This window comes from Pinus tabuliformis, chromosome 8, assembly GCF_031772625.1.
Source record: "Pinus tabuliformis cultivar Carrire ecotype Pingquan chromosome 8, CPIR1, whole genome shotgun sequence".
NCBI lineage: Eukaryota > Viridiplantae > Streptophyta > Pinopsida > Pinales > Pinaceae > Pinus > Pinus tabuliformis.
In genome coordinates this window covers 1,135,253,538-1,135,270,757 of record NC_142294.1, presented here as the reverse complement: position 1 = coordinate 1,135,270,757, position 17,220 = coordinate 1,135,253,538, and the positions used below count along the sequence as shown (strand labels likewise).

Genomic DNA, 17,220 nt, shown 5'->3' with positions numbered 1-17,220 from the left:
GTGCGCGGCTATAGTCTTCATGCTGCTGCATGGCTCAACTGTTGCATAGTTGAAATTATATTTTCAACAATAGTGGACTCGACATGATTTTTCTTGACGACAAAGGTCAATTTGCATGAATGAGGCATAGACTTACCTGATTGGTAGTTGCAGTAATAACACCAATGGGTAATGTGAAGAAGAATGCAATGCCACATGCAAGTATTACTCCCCACCACGGTAATTGAAGATGTTCACTGTAATATTCGCATGAGAAAATCGCTAATGCTATAATGCCGACAAGAATTCCAGTGAACCATAATTCTATCACTTGCTTGTACTTTCTCATTAGTCTGGTGTGCACATCTACTTGGGGATCTCTGAAAGCAGAGAGGCTAAGATGCCGAATTTCCTTACATCAAATTATAACCCATTATTGTCATTCTGAATGCTTCTGCATCTACGAAAAACGGACGAATTCAGTGACTGGTAACATACTTTCCATGAAACATGAGTACGTGAACCACTGTGGCAGTTAACACAGTGAACACAACGCCATACGTAACTGAAAAGACAGTACTAAGATGCAATGTTCCCAAGTTCTCATAAGCTTCAAGGTCGAGATGGAAGTTCGAATCACCGATTTTGGAGATGTTGTAAGTTTGGCGACTGGAGGTGAACAGGCCCTGAGAAAAGATTGGGAATGTTTTTGCATCATACAAGTTGTGCCATTACGGTAGTGGCATTATTACATACATTAAAAGCGCAAAGCCGACACCACTTTGGCTATTGCAAACCAAGGACTGACAAGAGGGCTTCACAGGTAAGAAGAAATGGTGGACCAGTCTATTGCTATGACACCGATGCCAACACCATTTAATCCTGAACCTAATTGTTGTGCAAAAATAGACTTTGGAAAGATCCAACAGATCCATGACACGGATGAAACTATTGGAAAAGGGTAGCCAAGGATTACGTAATATGAAAAACTACATGAAATGACTATCATGAAAAATTGGTTTCGTGTAAGGGATCCTTTGGGCCTCTCCCTCTCATGGAGCGCTGTGCAACGAAAACAATTGAAACAGAATAACGCTGAGTGTTTGACAATGTCCCTAAGGGGTTTGAGTATTCTGAATATGATTTATAGTAGCAAATGATCCACCGTAACCAAATGATCCGCCCTAACATTTTTTTGTAGAAGTTCTAAGTCTATAACAAGACCTATCCAAGATTTGTCCTCACCATAAATCTTGTTATAGACTTGAAACTTTGACACAAAAATGGGTACGGTGAATCATATTCCTAATACTCAAACTTAAAATAAAACTTTTCATTCACGATAAATCTTGTTATAGACTTGAAACTTTGACACAAAAATGGGTATGGTGATTCATATTCTTAATACTCAAACTCAAAATAAAACTTTTTATTCCATTTAGGAATGCTTATATTGTTTTCAGAAGAAAATGCTCAGAGACTTTCATTAAGAAAAAACAAGTTACATTCCCTTACATTCTGGATTCCATTGTAGACCCTTGAAAACTATATAGATGACAATTTTCCCTTTTTCCGTTTTTCTCCGTCCTGGATATTCTATTGTTTATCACTTGCTTATACTGGCCACTACATATGAAGACATCTTCTATCACAATCATATCCATATTTGATAATTACAAACGGCCTATACAATGAAGAAAAAATATTTCTATAAGTCTAGATCGGATGTCTAATATGATGCATCCAATTAATAAGTTAAGAAGATTCAAAGTTTGATCTTCGATTTCTAAGCATTTTGCACAATATAATACACCACACAGAACCAACAGCTCTTCTATTAAAAACACTTATATACCTATAAGAAATCACACAAAACTCATCCAACATCTCGAAGAACTCACACATAAAGAGAGTTCATATTTTCATCTATTCAAGTGAAATGAGAGTACTTGCTTGAACAGAGAAACCTGAACAAGGATTTGTCGGCCACCACATAGCAGCAGGCTCCACTAGATATTTTCTAAAGACCCCTGCCCATCCAAACCCCAAAATCTGCATATATAAAACGGTAAGAAATATTGCAAAAAACAACGAATTTAAACCTATGAAGAAATCTAGAGCAGAAATGGTCTAAACCTAACATAGGCTGTCATGACAACGAGTAAAGAAACGAAAAAGCTAGGTTCTTCTTGTAGAAAATTTTGACAGCATTGACAATGTGAATTTCTTATACAGTTCCTTTGTAGCGAAAACACCCATTTGCTCCCTGCAAAAGAACTTTTTGTTCATTATGGATGCTGCCATTAACCTGCCAAGAGGGAGGACTACAACCTGAGCAGCGATTGCAGTAATCGTGATGGGCTCCCTTCTGTCCCAAAAGAACTGATTTAGAAACGAGAGGAGAACGCAAGACATAATTCCGAGGACCCACATCCTAAAAGTTAGGACGAGAATGCTGGGATCATCTGTTGTAGGCACAGTGAAAGCCACCTCCTCGATGGGGGACTGGTCATCGGAATTTTCTTCTGTAGGTTTCTCTTCTTCACTCTCAATGACTTTCACCGAATCTGCCACTACATTCCAAGATGATATATGGTCCGCATCTCCATCGTTTCTGCCGCTTGAGGATGTGTCTGCAGAAACAACCATTACAAAAGTCAATTCAGCTTTCCGTGGCTAAGATGCAGATAATGTAATCACAGAGTGGTCTCTTGAACTAAATCTCTATCACTACTGTCAGATGCCAATCAATGCCAAACCGAGAAGAAGGAGAAGTCCATGTACATTGTGGGGTTTGAATATATTCATTCTCCATCGTTACTGGTCTAAGATATTCATTATCCATCTCTACCTTGTCTGTGATTCTCATTTACTTTCTATATTCAAATGAGGAAGAAGACAATAATTACGTAGTTGCTTGAGGCACGCAAATGGTAGAAACCTATGGACTTCACAGGCGTTGATATATATAATGTAATATGCTGAAGCACAGAAATCGCCAACAGAAATCGACCATAAAAATATATTTGAAGCACAGAAATCGACCAGAAAAATATATTTAACGTGTAGTAATATTTAATATTTAACGACATAAATCGACCATAAAGATATATTTAACGTATAGTAATATTTAATATTTAACATGTAGCATAATGGAAAGACAATTTTCAGAGCATTTTTCTTTGTATAATTTTAATCAGTATAAAAATTTGGAACAGATTTTTAAAAAGGTAGGTTTAAGTTAGGTTAGACTAATAGATCCCTTGTCTTTTCATTAGCTAGATGCTTTGGCCAAAGGAACTGACCAATTGAACTGAACCTAGAACTGACCAATTGAACTGAACCTAGATGTTACTACACTGCGTATTTAAGAGCCTCTTCCTTTATATAAGGAAAATACCTCATTTTATTTATTGAGTTTTTGAGCTATGGGTAGATGTTATGTTAGGTAATATTATGTTAAAAAATAAGAAAATTGTATTACATTAAAATTTAGAAAAATAGAAATGGGCTATAGAATAAAAAGGAATTCAAGCCAATTTTATTTATATTTATGATTTTGGCTTAAAACCGGAAAGAAATATAAAAATTGGTGAATTTAATACATGACCATAATAATAATGTGAAAGATTTACTTAAAACAAGGCAGGCTGCGATGCAGCGAGTCCCTGCACTAAGTTGAGCTAGCTTATAGATTAGATGCTGCGAGTGAGACTGAGTTTGAAACGGGCGCTTCAGCCAAGGTGGCTGCACAGCAGCAAGTCCCTGCCGAGCCAGTGAACTTTACCAATGGAATTAAGGCCGAGAGGAGCAGCGAAGTCAATACGAGCCATGAATTAAGGCCGAGAGGAGCAGCGAAGTCAATACGAGCCATGGAGATTCCCAAAGCGTCTCAAGACCTGCAATTGCTTGCAATATTAGTCACTGCTTTTTTTAAAATTGCAGCCTCTCTTTTTGAGTTTGAGAGCTAGACACAGAATCTTCAATGCTAGAAGCCAATCCATATAAGTTCATTTAATGGCTTTAATTTCACGTGTCAATAGTGGAGAGCATGTAAAATAGAAAACCTAACACATACACAAAAATGTGTTCCACAACGAATAGATATCAAAGTTTGTTTGGTGTCACCCCATCACGAAGTTTTTGTTGGAGAATGTAATCTAACAATTTATGATTCTCCAACGACCTATAAGTGTCAAACTCGTTTTTTCAATTGTTTTAATTCAGCTTCATGTACTCCAGTTTAAGTAAAATCTAAATGAGTCATTTATTATTGAGCTTTCCAATGTAATTTTTTACGTGATTTATAACACTAAAAAATCAAAACTTTTGTTCTCTTCATAGCAATAAAAAGAGACAAGTTTGCATAAGAGTCTCGAGAACAACAATGTGAGCGCAGATAGCGTAAGACTCGTTGAGAACATCGTTTCATACGTGTGTGCATTCACAACAAAAAAGCACTGAGTCACTACAGAAATTGTAGCGAAGTGAAGCAGCTGTGAGACAAAGGTTGCTGCGAACTCTGCGTTGATTTTTTTTTGAAGATTAACGTTGTCTAGGAATCAAACCATACCATACTAATGCGGTGCAGCGAGACGACAAAAGCGTTAGTCACCTTTAGTTAGACCAATTTCGGCTTAACAGTGCGCTCCATGGAGCACTAACGTTGAACTACTGGTCGAGAAAAGAGTTCTATTGGAAAAGTAAAACTTCCCGAAAGGGAGTCGTTGGTATGTTACTTCACGGGTCTGTATGTTATGAATCTTTTTAAACACATGATTTAAAAGAAAGGAAGGTTGCCTTGTAATATTTTAAAAGGGAGTAAGCCCATTTTTAAGGAAAAGGGATTTTAAAGAATTACGAAAACGATTTAAAAACAAATATTGTTAAAGAGGTTGTGGAATCTTTTAATAAGGGATATTTTGAAGTTTATTTAAAAACGCGTAGAAATTTTCTTCCACATCCACCATTCTATTGGCGTTAAGGTACTAAAATTTCGCAGCCAAAGTTCCTACGCAAAATTCCACAGCCACCATTCTATTGGAAAAGTAAAACTTCACGAAAGGGAGTCGTTGGTATGTTACTTCAAGTAAAGTATGTTTGTCTGTTTATAATATTTAAGGAACTAAAAAAAAAACTGAATAGAAACTAAAACCTCTTAAATGTGAAAGAATTTATTTGAACGAAAAATACTTCCGTTGATTTATTCGTTTAGTACCTTGATTGTTTACATGTCAATCTCCATGTTAAGTTAATGAACCTGAAATCAGAGTGTTGCATACGATTCCAACCGTCGAAGAACTCCACGAAACGCCTGTTTCATGAAACAGATGTATGTACACTATGACTATCATGGGCATATACTTATTTGTCACATGATATAAATACTTCTGTTGATTTATTCGTTTAGTAATTTGATTGTTTACATGTCAATATCCATGTTAAGTTAATGAACGTGAAATTAATCACAAAAAATCAATTATATGTTACAATAACCCAATAATAATATCTTAAAGAACTCAGAGCGTTGCATACGATTCCAACGGTCGAGTGTTTCCAACGACAGGTGTTGGAAGGAGAGGCACAGTGCCCATGCAAAGAACGAAGGCTTCTCTTAACTGAGTGTTTCCAACGACAGGTGTTGGAAGGAGAGGCACAGTGTCCATGCAGAGAACGAAGGTTCTCTTTTCTTGTATTCGTGTGTCAGCAGCTCCCATGGCTTCTGCAAGCAAACTCTTTCTCATATGTCTTCTGATGATGGTATTTGTTCAGGTAACGACCATGTAGTTTGGCTCTTGGAAGTCTTATTTTATATTTGTAGCTCATTACTGTTTCATGATGTATGTGCAAGCTGCCGACAGTGGAGCTTCAACCACAATTCTGGTGTTTCTCCTAAGTCTACTGATCGCCATCAGAAAATTTACAAAGAAACAAGCCTTCCAGCTCCAGTGCGTACTAAGGATAAAAAAAGGTACGAAATGACCTTCCAGCTCCAGCGTAGAATAAAAAAGGTCATTTGTCTATTCTTTTCATGTCCAGTTCTGATATGAAACTCTGTAACGGATATATAGAGATTCAAGAATGTCACTGCTTAATAGCAATTTTGCAGACCTACTAAAAACTAAATTAATTTCATCAGTTATTATGGAAGTTCTGTTTTGCCCTTCATCACTCTTTGTACTCTCAGATTCCTACTAAATTGGCAATTAGTCCAAAAGGCAATATATACATACTACTCTAAGGGCTCTATTCTGAACAGAATCTGTAACTGATATTGACTATGAAGTCTAACAAAGCCGGTATTAAACAGAGTTCCCCCATATCAGTAGATTTGCAAACCATAGGAAAATCTAGAACTGCTGCAAGAGGACAAGAATAGATTTGATCTCAATAAATTTTCTTCTCGAACAAAATCTTAAATTATCGCATGTTGCATCTGGATTATAGCACAAAGGCATTAAATTATAACGAAATGCTCTGTAAATTCAAAATATCTTTCCAGAAATTCTGTAAATTATAACGGCATGATGTAAACCATACCATACTAATGCGGTGCAGCGAGACGACAAAAGCGTTAGTCACCTTTAGTTAGACCAATTTCGGCTTAACAGTGCGCTCCATGGAGCACTAACGTTGAACTACTGGTCGAGAAAAGAGTTCACACGCGGCATGCTGCCTCTGTTCATTACAAAGTGCGTTAAGGTACTAAAATTTCGCAGCCAAAGTTCCTACGCAAAATTCCACAGTCAATCTCCAGGCAGTTGAGCATAACCCAATGGTAGCGTACCTGTACCACGCAAAAAAGGAAGAAGGGTAAATACAGTCTTTAACTCTGAAAATCAAATGAGGATTATTTAACCGGTTCTCGGTGGAAGAAATAGACAAGGAGGAGGAATTAACCTGAACCCTGCAACTGGCATAGAGAAAAATCTAGCACGCAAGATGAAGCTGCGAAAGGGAAATTCTCTTTATAACTGCACATTAAAAAAAAATTAAGTGGCAGCAGTACTGAATAGGTAAAACAGGAAAAGAATAAAGATAAAGTGGGAAAAACTATGAAGCTTCTGTAAACCCTTGATCTTTCATAGTGTGGTAAGAGGTTGGGCCACTGCATGGGAAAAATAGTAACCGGAAGATTGAAAACATTTAATGAAAACCTACAGATTTGGTAGCCTCGAAGGAATAGGCAAACTGAAGAATTTTTCTTACCTGATGGTTCAATCAGACCGTGTAGCGTTGACACGACTCCAGAGCTATGAACAATTGCCATGGCTGGACTGCAATAACCTTCAGAACTGGTAAACCCTCTTCAACAATAGGAAGCAAGATGCAGAGCAGGGAATGAGCAAATGAGACCCACCAGGAAGAGAGAAAGAGTCACCGTAGAGGAAAGAGTCACCGTAGAGGGCTGCAACTAGTGGATGAGCCGAGACCTCCTTGCGGCAGAGGCACGAATGACCGGAGTGAAGCAAGGAAAAGGGAAATTGTTACCCTAACAAAGCGCTGGGAGATGGAGGGACTTTATTTGGGAGATTGCAACAGCCATTCAGTGGAGACATCAACACGTACACCACTTCATGCAGAACAGCTGCCAACCTGCAAACAAACCTGCTATACCAACTTGCAAACAACCCTACAAACAAATGTTAGCGAACTAATGCTAACATACCTGTAACATTAATATAAATATACGTAGACCGCCAGAGATAATAAACACGGTAAAGGCATGCTAACATACCTGTAACATTAATATAAATATACGTAGACCGCCAGAGATACTAAACACGGTAAAGGCAAATAAACCTATGGTCCAGCCTCTTCCGCCTCGGGAAGAGGCCAAATAAGAAGGCAAAAATGGTCACTTTCGGAAACTTTGGTTACGCTGATCATGGTAAACACAGCAGCGTTCAAAAACTTTGGTTACCTTGCCATAAGCCGCTTAAAGTCGCCCCGAATTAATGCTACAGCATCGCGGATCGATTACTATAGTCCCTGCCGGATGCCAGATGGCAGGGACTAATAATATGAAAGATTTACTTTTGATAATGAGTTGGTCATGGAAATAGGAAAAATAGAAAAAAAAAGCATATTTAGTTTGTAATATAAACATAACGAAGGTTTATTTATGTTCATGAGTTACTAGTGAAGTTAGAAAAATCATTAAGCTTATATTGATTATGGAGGTTCTAGAAGAACAACAGGCTATATAAAAAATTCACTTACATCTTCAACAAGGCATGGATCAAACTAGGTTGGTATCTTTTTATGGTATCTTTGTTAGTTATTATAACGTAATGGTTCCTAATTTGAACCATAATGCTCCCTTTCCAGACACATGCTCCCTTTCTAAAGCTATATGTATTTCAATTCCATGGTTAGTTTTCATGGAGATTAACTTTTGTCTGATTTTAGGCTAGTATTAGAGGTTGTATACATGTAGAAGTCATAGTATAATAAATTTCTTCAATGGGTTTTGGCTAGACATCAAGCTAGAAAACCAGACCATACTGCTTAGCGAGACTCATAAAATATGTCTTCTTGTTATATTATGGCACCCCTAAGCATAAATTTTAATATAAAATATGTATGCGTATGGTTGAAAAAAAAACATTTACAAACATGACTTTTTATTTTATTTGACAATGAACAAAAAATATTGGAATTTATTCATAGTTGATTGCATCAAAAGTAGCAAGGTGCTCTATAGCCCAATAAGGGGCGGAATTGTCACTTAACAAAATAAATTATGTATGTATGTATATATGTACGGGACCATATCTAATAAATTAACCCAACATATGTCCATGTTGAACCCATATTTATCAAGCATCAAAAGGGATGATACTTCTTAAAGTGTAATCACTTAATCATAGAATATGGAGGAATTAATACATGATGCAATTAAATAATAAAAGAAATTAAACCTTAAGAAAGTTGATCCCTCTTGGAACTTCATATATTGGGGTTTAAGGTTGAAATACATTGGTTTGAGATAAATAAAAAAACTAACTTAAGAGCTATTGAGCATATTGTCTTCATGGTTTTTCGGTGTTTCTTAATGGTTAGACTAGGAAACTTTTGTAGGTTTGCTGCAAGACCAAGCTGTATCAAGGCTAGAGTAGGGCACCATGCTCCACTTGGAAGGGAATGCTAAGGTATAGATCTCTTACATTCACCTTTGGCAATAGACTTTTTGCATCATTACATTAACTTAGGGCATCCAATGATTCTTCCCTCTTCTTCAAGATCACCTTGATGTTCTTGGAGAGGATTCTACATGGACCAATCCCCCATCCATCCTTGTAGATGAGCTAGTAACCCCATATAATGATGGAGGGCCAATTCTTTAGTTTCCATCAACAATATCTCACCTTAAGGCCTAGATCTCACTTGTATCTTTGCTTAGAGACTCCATATCTCGTAAGGCACTTTATCACTTATCTTAACCAAAAATACAAAAACATCCAAAACAAATTCCCCTCTTTTTGGGTTTTATTTCAATCTAGGGTTTAATTAAAGAATCTTAATTTATGTTTTCAAAACCAAAGGCATTTTCATTTCTCACTTGTTTTATGCTTGGATCTCATGTGCTATATGTTTTCAATGGTTTATCATTTATTTTAGCATGAAAACGGTTTGATAGTAATGTCTTTTCCATTTTTAATGATCTAACCCTAAACTCATTAGCAACTTGAGCATTTCACTTCAAAATCTAAAAGGTTGGTAATATTTCAAAAATGCATGTTTGAGCTTGATTCATACTTTTGCATGAAGGGGTCTTATGATAATGTTGCACCTTCTTGGTGATCTATATGTTACAAAGAGGAATATAAATTCCATCTCAAGGAAAATGACTTATTGTATAATTGATGTCACTTACATTGCTACCAATGTTCTATGTTATGAAACAAGTGCACAAAAAGATAGAAAAGAGAGATTAACACCTTCAGAATAAGCCTCTTCGAGGGGGCAACCTCTTTTACATTACACAAATGAATAATTATTCTACGATTCAAATGAAAACACCTCCTTTCTATATATAGGAGTCTAAGGGGTCACAATATAACCCAAGCCGACCTAACCATAATAATATAAGGCCACATAAATAACAATAGTGGGCTTCTAGGGTGCACAATAATAACAATATGGGGACAATAGGGTCACAATAGTGACAATAAGGGATACAATGACAAAAGTAATGGGGTAATCACTAGTATTATAGGGACCTAACATGCTCCTCTCATTCAAAAAAGTGTTGTCCTCAACGCTTGAGTAGTTCTGGATACTTTTGTAAAAAATCATGATCCTCCCATGTGGAATCTTCAACGGGTAAGTTCTTCCACTTGATGAGATACTCTGAAATTGATCGATTTCATAGCTGTCAAGTTCTTGCTTCTTTAACTGCTTCAAGTTCCAATATAATCTTTCCTTCCTCATCAAGTTTTTGCAATATTGTTTGCACTGGGAGCTTGTCACATATAACCTTCTTTAATCATGAAACATGGAAAACTAGGTGCACTCGGGAAGCTGGAGGAAGCTCCAATTTGTATGTCATTGTAACTATCTTTTGCAACACCTTGTATGGACCATAATACTTTGGTGATAATTTATTATCCTTCTTAGCTTGCTTGAGGGACATTTGTTTATATGGTTGTAGCCATAGGAATGCCCAATCACCTACATCAAAAATTCTTTCACTGCGATGTTGATCTGCCGGCTGTTTCATTCTATTATGCACCAAGGTGAGGTTATGCTTTAAGAGTTGGAGAACATTTTGTTGATTCTCAATGTGATCTTCCACTGCTTGAACCTTAGAATTTTCTCTTAAATATGATGTGATGTATGGTGCGTGATATCCATAAAGTGCCATAAATGGGGTCATTTTATTTTAAGAATGGACGAAAGTGTTATACCACCATTCAGAAAAAGGCAACCATTTGACCTAATGTGTCTGTTTGTTAGATACAAAGAAACAAAGATATCCTTCCAAACATTTATTTACTATCTCAGTTTTCCCATCAGATTGAGGATGATAATATGAACTATGAGCTAACTAAGTATCAAGACAAGAAAATAATTATGTCCAAAAATTTCTAGTGAAGATGATATCTCTGTCACTTACAATAATCTTTGCGTTTCCATGTAGCTTTTGTATTGTTTCCATAAATGCAATAGAAATTCTACTGGCTTTAAATGGATGAGATAATGCACAAAAGTGTGCATACTTGGTAAGTCTGTCAACTACCACCATGGTGACACTCTTCCCTTCGGATTTGGGTAAACCTGTGATAAAATCCATTGAAACCTCCTCCCATTGTTGACTTGGAATGGAAAAAGGTTGTAGTAGACCCAGGGTCTTAATTGTTTCAACTTTATTTTGTTGGCAAACCAAACATTCCGCCACAAACTTTTGAATATTAGATTTAAGGCCATCCAAAAAAAATTCCTTCTTAACCCAGTGGTAAGTCTTTAAAAATCCTGAGTGCCCTCCTAAGGGATAGGCGTGTAATTCAATAAGAATATTTTGTTTGAGTTGGGAATTCTTACATGGGTATGAGCGATCTTTGTACCATAATGAATCATTTTTCAAGCTAAATGTATCAGACGCACTGGGATCTTGTTGTACCTTTTGAATGAGTGCCCCCACTTCTTCGTCATTCTTTCATTCTCTATATATAGGATTTTAAGAGGTCACAATATAACCCAAGCCGACATAACCATAATAATATAAGGCCACATAAATAACAATAGTGGGCTTCTGGGGTGCACAATAATAACAATATGGGGACAATAGGGTCACAAAAATGACAATAAGGGATACAATGACAAAAGTAATGGGGTAATCACTGGTATTATAGGGACCTAACATGCTCCTCTCATTGAAAAAAATGTTGTCCTCAACACTTGAGTAGTTTTGGATACTTTTGTAAAAAATTATGATCCTCCCATATGGAACCTTCAACAGGTATGTTCTTCCACTTGATGAGATACTCTGAAATTGCTCGATTTCATAGCTGTTGAGTTCTTGCTTCTTTAACTGCTTCAAGTTCCAATATGATCTTTCCTTCCTCATCAAGTTTTGGTATTATTGTTTACACTAGGAGCTTGTCACCTATAACCTTCTTTAAGCATGAAACATGGAAAACTAGGTGCACTCCGGAAGCTGCAGGAAGCTCTAATTTGTATGCCATTGTACCTATCTTTTGCAAAACCTTATATGGACCATAATACTTTGGTGATAATTTATTATCCTTCCTAGCTTGCTTGAGGGACATTTTTTTATATGGTTGTAGCCATAGGAATGCCCAATCATGTACATCAAAACTTCTTTCACTGCGATGTTGATCTGTCTGCTGTTTCATTCTATTATGCGCCAAGGTGAGGTTATCCTTTAAGAGTTGGAGAACATTTTGTTGATTCTCAATGTGATCTTCCACTGCTTGAACCTTAGAATTTTCTCTTAAATATGATGTGGTGGATGGTGGCTGATATCCATAAAGTGCCATAAATGTGATCATTTTTGTTGAAGTATAGACGGAAGTGTTATACCACCATTCAGCGAGAGGCAACCATTTTACCTAATGTGTTTGTTTGTTAGATACAAAGAAACAGAGATATCCTTCCAAACATCTGTTTACTATCTCAGTTTTCCCGTCCGATTGAGGATGATAAGATGAACTATGAGCTAACTGAGTATCAAGACAAGAAAATAATTATGTCCAAAAATTTCCAGTGAAGATGGGATCTCTGTCACTTACAATAATCTTTGGGTTTCCATGTAGCTTTTGAATTGTTTCCATAAATGCAGTAGAAACTGTACGGACTTTAAATGGATGAGATAATGCACAAAAGTGTGCATACTTGGTAAGTCTATCAACTACCACCATGATGACACTCTTCCCTTTGGATTTGGTTAAACCTGTGATAAAATCCATTGAAACCTCCTCCCAACGTTGACTTGGAATGGATAAAGGTTGGAGTAGACCCGGGGTCTTAATTGTTTCAACTTTATTTTGTTGGCAAACCAAACATTCTGCCACAAACTTCTGAATATTAGATTTAAGGCCATACAAAAAAAATTCCTTCTTAACCCAGTGGTAAGTCTTTAAAAATCATAAGTTCCCTCCTAAGGGAGAGGTGTGCAATCCCATAAGAATATTTTGTTTGAGTTGGGAATTCTTACATGGGTATGAGCGATCTGTGTACCATAATGAATCATTTTTCCAGCTAAATGTATCAGATGCACTGCGATCTTGTTGTACCTTTTGAACGAGTGCCCCCACTTCTTCATCATTCTTCCATTCATCCCTTGTGTCATTTATCCAATCTGGTTGGGTAATAGATATGGCACAAAGCAATGCTTCCACATCCTCATCCTTTCTTGAGATTGCATCTGCCACAACATTTTGCTTCCCTTTTTTGCAGATGATTTCAAAGTCATAACCCAACATCTTTGTGACCCATTTTTGTTTCTCTTATGAAGATAATCATTGTTATAAAAAGTATTTAAGACTATCATGATCTGTTTTTACCTTGAAGTATCTCCCCATTAGGTATGCTCACCATTTCTTAAGTGCATGTAGTATTGCCAACATTTCCTTCTCGTAAATAGCTTCATGTAAATACTTTCCTTTGATTGGAGGACTTTTGAAAGTAATGGGTCTTTCTTCTTGCATTAAAATAGCACCAATTCCATTTCCTGAGGCATCACGTTCCACAATAAATGTTTTTGTGAAGTCCGGTGTAGCTAAGACCGGTGCTTGGCACATTGCCTCTTTAAGATGTCCAAAGGCCTTTGTTGCTTCTGGAGTCCATAAAAATGTATATTTCTTCAATAATATTGTTAGAGGTGCTGCTATTCTCCCACAATTCTTAACAAACTTGTGGTAATACCCTGTCAACCCAAGAAATCCTCGTAGATGCTTTATGGATGTGAGGATTTTCCATTCCTTAATGGCTTTAATTTTGCTGGGGTCTACCTTAATACCTTCATTAAATATAATTGCATATAATTGCTTCTCCTTCAATAGGTTGAGCACCCTGTCAACGTGTTGAACATGATCCTTCCAAGACTTGCTATAGATTAGTATATCATCAAAAAATAATAACACAAATTTTATAAGGAAGGGTTTGAAAATGGAATTCATCAAGCCTTGAAATGTAGAAGGTGCATTGGTAAGGCCAAAAGGCATGACCAAAAATTCATAGTGACCCTTATGAGTTCTAAATGTTGTTTTCAGAATGTCTTCAGTCTTCATTTTGATTTGATGATACGCTGAATGAAGATCCAACTTGGTCAAGTAAATTGATCCATGCAATTCATCCAATAGTTGATCAATGACAGTAATGGGAAATTTATCTTTAATGAGCTTGTTGAGCTCCCTATAATCCGGACACATGCGCCATGATCCATCCTTCTTGTGCACCAATACTACTGGAGTAGAGAAAGAACTTTGACTAGGTTGAATTATACCAACCTCTAGCATTTCTGCAACCATACGTTCAATTTCACTTTTTTGGGCATAGGGATATTTGTAAGGCCTGATGGTCAGAGGAACACTTCCTGGAATCAAATGAATAGCATGATCATGATCACGAATAGGTGGCAACCCTTTGGGAGTCTCAAATACCTTGGAATGATTATCCAAGACTTTTTGGAGATCTGGAGAAATAGATGATTTTGATGTGGGAACCTCTAGCGAACATAATTGTGCAATTACACTCCGTTGTTCTTTCCTTAGAAGCTTTGTCATTCCATTAGAGGTGATTATCTTTCCTGGTTTCCCTGCGATACCTCTTAATTCAGCTTCCTTTCTTTTAGAAGAAAATTTCATGAAAAGTTCTTGAAAATTAAAAGCTATGGTACCGAAGGATTATAGCCATTGGATTCCTAGTACAACATAAGCACCACCTATTGGAATCGAAAGCATTGGGCTATTCAATACATATTCTCCCATGGATAGCTTAATATTATGGAACTTTCTAGAGCAATTTATGGTTCCTCCACTTGCAACCATCACTTGACAGTCTGGTGCTGGATATAAGAAGCAATTCAATTCCTTGGCTATCTTACAATGAATAAAATTATGGGTACTTCCCGAATCCATCAACACTATTGCCTTTTTCTTCTTGATATGTCCTTCTATCTTGATAGTTTGAGGACTGGTAATTCTAGCCAATGCATTACAAGATATGGTTGGATTCATTGCTTCTTTCTCTAGGGTTTCTACCTAGTGTATATCCTCTTCTTTTGGTGTTTCCTGTTCCTTTTCTTCCTCCTCTTCACAATCTATGTATAATAATTTCTTCTCATCACACTTATGTCCTTTAGTGTACTTGCTATCACAACTATAACAAAGTGCTTTTGCTTTTTTTTCTTCCAATTGTTGGGCTGTCAACCTTGTAGGTTGTGGATGGTTGGGGGAAAACACACTTCCATCCTTATAGTTGTGAGTGTTAGGCTTCCTTGTTGCCATAATTTTGCTTTCCTTTTTTCTTCCCAACCTGAATGCCTTCTCTAATGAGTCAGGCTCCTAAGGGCGAACCTCATGTTGGACGTGATCCTTTAGATTCCCTATGAACATATCAATCCTATGCTCCTCTAGAATATCTTTTACCCTTATATTCAATTTTTAGAAGTCCTCAATGTGCTCCCTCATTGAACCCTTTTGTTCAAGGTTTATCAACTCGCTAAAAAAGTGTTGTTTTTCATATCCTCATAATGTGCTGTCATTTCTTTCATAACAATTGCCCAAGTCACATTTTGTTTATGAGAGCAAAGCAATTGATACCATAAAAACTGGTTTGGTTCTAAATATAAAGCTGTAATGCGTACCTTTTTCCTGTTTTGCACATTATGGAGATCGAAAAATTTCTCCATCTGTAGTATCCATGTTACGAGATCCTTGCCATCAAACTTCCTCATATCGATCTTTGGAACATGATGGGTCTTTGTTCTAATGTTAGAGTCTATGAAATCATGATTAACATTTATTTTGTTCTCATCATGAGTTTCCTCTACAACATTTTCACCATTAAGAAGCCTTTCTTGTAGCAACTTTGTCAAACCTTCCTTCAATCCTTCAATTTCTTTCTTCAAATCTTCCATGTTGTCATTCTTCAAATCATGATTAACATTCCTTTTGTTCTCATTATGAGTTTCCTCTCCTACCTTTTTCCCATTAGGAAGCCTTTCTAGTAGCAATGTTTTCATACCATCCATCTTAGCTTCCATGCCATCCATCTTAGCTTCCATGCTATCCATCTTAGTTTCCACACCATTCATCTTAGATTCCATGCCATTTATCTTAGCTTTTGTTATCTTTTCTGAGAGTGACATTTTTTTCACTTGGTCTCGTAATTTTGATATATCATGTAGCATTTCTTCCACTTCTTCATGAGTCATGGTAGAGCTTTCAGGTTGTTCACTAGGTGTTTCCATTTTCTTCCTTTGGGACATCAATTACTGATAATAATGCTTCACTATGCCCTTTGAATTACTTCAAACTAATTTTTCAAACCAAGCTTATGCAAATATTTAAAAAAAATACACACATTTTTTCACTTTGTAGGCGCTCGATATTGAATCTGATGTATCTCTGTAATTTCTAATCTTCCAGTTCTGAAATTCGGACCTACGATAGCTCCTTGCATCCTCTTTCCAATGCCACAAGTCTGATTAAAATTGGATTCTTGAAGAAAACATTATGCACAATCTCGCAAGATGACCTGATTATATACCTTTTCACATGAGCGAAATTGTACGAAGTGCCAGGTATCACTACTTTGACCTTAGGACCTGAAACATATACACAACAAAATACAGGTCGTCCTCTTTCTATAACTTCTTATGAAATGGAAATCTGATGCCTAGAGAGAAATTTATGATGATATTCCCAAGATCACATGTTTGGGATGTAATTCAGGAGCCTGCAGAAACCCTAAATTCCTCTGATTACATATCCGAAACTGTAGTGAGACAAGATCTTAAATTTAGACCCAATGTTTATCCCAATTTCGTCTCAAATGGGTGTTTTTTTTGGCTTCTAAAAATTCACAGAAAAAATTATAGTGAAAATTCCATGATGACCTGTTCTAGAGTAAATTCTGGAGCTTGCAGAATCCCTAACTTCCTCAAATCATATCTCCAAAACTTTAGCGTGAAAGGATTTGTAATTTGGACCCAAAGTTTAGTGCCATGTCTTCTAAAATGGGTTTTTTGTTTAGATTATGAAACATCAT

At 36.6% G+C, this 17,220-nt stretch overlaps 1 long non-coding RNA gene and 1 pseudogene across 1 annotated transcript; both read right to left on the bottom strand.

Annotated features, from left to right (window-relative positions):
* The window catches only part of LOC149239341 (oligopeptide transporter 7-like), a 96,333-nt pseudogene that overhangs the window by 35,186 nt on the left and 43,927 nt on the right, over positions 1 to 17,220 (bottom strand).
* LOC149239342 (uncharacterized) lies at positions 6,541 to 7,379 on the bottom strand. Its single transcript, XR_016245444.1, has 3 exons — positions 7,189 to 7,379; positions 6,880 to 6,953; positions 6,541 to 6,766 (listed from the first exon to the last, which is right to left on the bottom strand). It is a non-coding gene; the product is annotated as an uncharacterized LOC149239342 (long non-coding RNA).